Here is a 4337-nt window from a genome sequence, read left to right as displayed (position 1 = left end):
AAATTAAGAATTATTTATTTATGTTGTTCTTATCCAAATCTCAAATTTTAAACATTAATTATTACCTTTACAAATTTTTAAAACGAATATACTAAAATGTGCAAAGTTAATGAATTTAATTTATTTTAATGAACACTTTTATTTCTCTTTTAGTTCACTCAAACTAAACTAAAGTATTCATTTTTTTTAACTAAAATGTTTTCTCTTGCGTATTCAATATTATTAAAAAAGATAAAAATATAGTATTTATTGTACCTGAAACCTTTTACTTTTAATAACATTTAATGAAAAATGTATTTAAATTTATGTTCGAAAGTTTGGAATATTTAAGTATTTATTTTTGCTTTTAATTAATACTCAACAAATTTAACACTAATTATTGGCAAATCTAATGCTGCTAAATAAAAATGTGTAATGTATTAAAGTGCGCTTAATCAAAAGTTTTTTATTGTATATTCATGAATTCATTTCATTTTTTGACTCCCATGGTAGTGGTTTTGGTCCATAATTGGACTAGCATTTTTCTGCCTATTTTGAACTAGTATGAGACTGGTATATTTCTGACCGAAATCTGACAATTGCCATCTCGTAGGACATCCCCATGTTAAAAATACCAGTTGACTGTATGGAAAAAAGATAGTTGGCTGACTAGTTGGGCATGCGGTTCATACTAGTTGTGAGGTAGTTTACATCTAGTACATTTGACTACAGGGAACCCTTATGTGAACAAAGTTATAATACGCTGTGCACAAGTGCGCTCGGGTATAAAAATAAAAATTAAGATACGAACCTCGAGGATTTATTGATGAAATTTAACATTCTCAATAAATTTTTTTTAAATTTATAATTTTTATAAGTTATAAACAAAGGAACTGTTGTGTAAAGTTTTTTATTGCTATTTCTCAGTTAATATTTTATGAAACTTAATGAAATTTTGATCATATGACTAGAATTTAATTACAATTAAGACGAATGTTTAAGCGCTATCACCTCGGCTGTCATGGCAAGCATACAAACATTTTCATACGTTTGGTTTACGAAATAATAATTAAATGCAATTTAGGTTTAAATGCCGTTTAAGTTTATTTTATGCTTATTGAGAATACATACATGCATATAAGGTGGTATTGTTTCATCAGCTGTGAATGATGCGTAATTTTCAAAATTTCGCTAGAGAGTTAGTGAAAAAGTGAAGGTATTTGTATCAGTGATGAAATTGATGGTACAATTGTACTTTTCTGGTACATTTTGGAAGCCAAAAGTACATTGGTACTACATTGACATTTTTGATACATTTTTGTCAAGATACAGTACTGCACTACAATTATGTCGAAATACTACACTCTATTTACTTGGAGTTTTGAATTTTTGTGCGTAAAAATATAGTCATCTTTTTCTATCTTATTTAAGTAAATACGGGGTGCTTATTAAAAACGAAACTCTTAATTAAATAAAAAAAAGTTTCTGTCATAGGTCTATTCATAAAATTTTCCAGTAAGTACTAGCAGCCAGAGAATAAAAGAATAATAGCGAGTAAAATTAAGGGGAAGACTAAAATATCAGAAAAAGTTATTGAACGCAGTAAAACTTACGCCATTCTGACTTTCTGATAGGTAAGTAAGTTTTTTTCTAACAAATATTTTTGATACCACATCCTGAGACATTCAAAAATAAAAGAATCTCCTCCAAGCACCCTTCTCTTTTTCACAAAATTTAAGTAGATATAGCTACAAATGTGTCTTTAAAATTATCCCATTTTCGGTTTAACGATCAACTGACAAATTCGGTCAGAACCTTTCAGCATTATTATCTATTTTGGTATATTTCTCAATATTTTGCGTAAATTCCGGCCAACAAATAGTTTCATCCACAATTGAATAATTTTATACAGCAGCCATAGTTGACGCACGAAAATTAGAAAATTAGAGATTAATAGTAAATTAACTAAACTAAACTTTTCTTCTTTTCTTTTGTTTATTCACGAACACATGTTGTGGTCAGCAGACATTTCCTTGTAGGTTTTCGTAGGTAAAATTTTTTCCAGCAGCAGTGTCATTTTGCATTCTTGATTTCATTTATCATCCCTGATTTGTATTAGCTTCCTGAAATTTGGCAATAGTCCACTAAAAGCAAAAACAAAATACATGTAATTGTTATATTTTTCGATTATATGAATTCGCCTCTCGCATTTCGCAGGTTCGTAAAAGCTCAGTTAGTCAACGACGTAGCGTAAACGTAGGTTGACGTACGTAGCAGCATATAAAATTGACTGTTGATAGAGAGAGAGAGAAACAACGGCCACGTCACCGCCATGCGGTGGTGAGTTTTCGTTAACACGCGAATCCCATAAGCTAGATCGTGTCTGCGTCAACCTACGTCTACGCTACGTCGTTGACTGTTTGCGCTTTTAATCTTCTCTCGTAAAATTTAGCAATCAGCAATGGCTGGGCGACTACCACCGAACAGTGGCACAAACAAAGAGCCTTTTCTTTTCACACCGACCTAAAAAAATTTTACCGCCCTGTGGCGTTATGGGTTCAACTTGCCCACAGGGAGAGCTATTAGTTGTGAACTAGAATGCTACCAGTTTGCGTTTCAGCCCAACTAGTTCCCGTTGTATCCTTTTTTATTGTTAGCGAATGCTATTTTAACATGGCGATGTCATCCGCGATGTAAATTTTCCGCTCCTGCATCAGCACCTACCAGCAGATATACTAGTAGCATCATACCAGTTGATGAGATGGTCTGCCAATTCATACCCCGTGAAAGGCATAAGTGTGCCATTTTTCTGGCGGCGTTCCTGAGATCCAAATCTCTGACGCATGATTTTTTTATTTTATTTTTTATTATTTTTTATTTATGTCCTTTGTTGCAATCTTTAAATTGTGTTGTTATAAATAAAAGGAAAAAAATTTATTTCATTTCATTTGGAATGCCGGTACTGTTTTGCTTTTACTTTGTGTTATGCTGTTAGTTTACATTGTTACACGCTTATTCCAGTTTTTCGGTTAAAGCCCAAGACGGCATTAAAGAAACTTAATATAGTATGTATATGCTCTAACGAGGGGACTACAAGCTCTTGCAAATATCAATATAGTAAAACATAGCGGCTTTAAATCTACATGAAGAACTTTACTAACTAGTTTTTGAATAGGAAATTATTTTTAAAACATTTATTTCAAAAAAACCGAAGAAACGAGCAATTATTTGCACAACTAAGTCCTAAGTTCATGATACAATAATTTTAGGTAGACGCATTTTGTTTCATAAAAAAAAATTGTCGAATTTATTTTGCATGGAAAAAAATTTGTAATGCAGTCTGAAAAAAAATTATTAAAAATCAACGCGATTTTTTAGCAACTTAAGACTTAAACAGCATACTCGCAAAAATTCTAAAAAATCTTAATAAAAAGTTGAAAATCTAGCTGAAACTTTGCAGGTTTTTCATAATTTTTGCACAAAGTTTGAATTCTGGATTTATATGGTGTTTGTTATATAATGAGCTAGACTTTTGTGGAAAAATAATAAACATTGAATAAACGAAAGCAAAATAGCCAAAATTTATCAAAATGTTGCTGGCTTAATTAGCTGATCAAAAGTGTATATTCATGTGATTAGCAGTGGCAAGAATGTATGTATGTATTAAATACGTATACATATGTATATTAAAAATGAAGTGATCAGTTATGAAATATATAAATCTTTACACGTTCTGTTAAAAAATATCTAAAATAACAAGCGAAAATCCCCAAGTTCTATATCATAGCAGTGGCCACATTGCGTGTTTGGCACAGACACGGTTTATGTCAAAAATTTTGAAGTGAAACTACATTCTAACAAGTAAGAAAGTCTAAGTTCGGGCGGAACCGAACATTAAATACCCGGCGCAAGTATTAAATATATGTTTTCCACCTTTCCGAAAGCTACCGCTACATGATAAGCCGGGGTGTATACATTTTAAGTAAATTAGCGTCCTTAAATTTCGAAATATTGTGCCAAGTTTGGAAGAAATTGGTATAGCGGTTACCAAGATATACACATGTAACCATAAGTGGGCGTGGCTACGCCCATTTTCCAAAAATTTATAAAATTAATTTTTTCCGTCTGAAACTCATTGTAAGTATCAATTTTGAGTGAATTATCTTCAGTAGTTACTAAAATATCGCAGTTTTCGTATTTCTTAAAATTACCGTTATATGGGAGGTAGGCGTGGTTATTGTCCGATTTCGCCCATTTTCAATACCATCCGTCCTACGCCCAGAAGAAGTTCACGTACCAAGTTTCGTTAAGATATCTCAATTTTTACTAGAGTTATCGTGTGCACAGACGGACGGACG

General features: G+C 31.8%; 1 protein-coding gene across 1 annotated transcript in view; it reads left to right on the top strand.

Annotated features, from left to right (window-relative positions):
- LOC108362243 (glycoprotein-N-acetylgalactosamine 3-beta-galactosyltransferase 1-like) overlaps window positions 1–4337 on the top strand; it is a 66932-nt gene that overhangs the window by 8834 nt on the left and 53761 nt on the right. The window lies entirely within an intron of this gene.

The sequence above is a fragment of the Rhagoletis zephyria genome, unplaced genomic scaffold, assembly GCF_001687245.7.
Source record: "Rhagoletis zephyria isolate East Lansing unplaced genomic scaffold, Rhagoletis_zephyria_1.1 Rzeph_scaffold_00968, whole genome shotgun sequence".
Taxonomy (NCBI): Eukaryota; Metazoa; Arthropoda; class Insecta; order Diptera; family Tephritidae; genus Rhagoletis; species Rhagoletis zephyria.
Note: the sequence above shows the minus strand (reverse complement) of the source record. Positions and strands in the feature narration are given on the sequence as shown.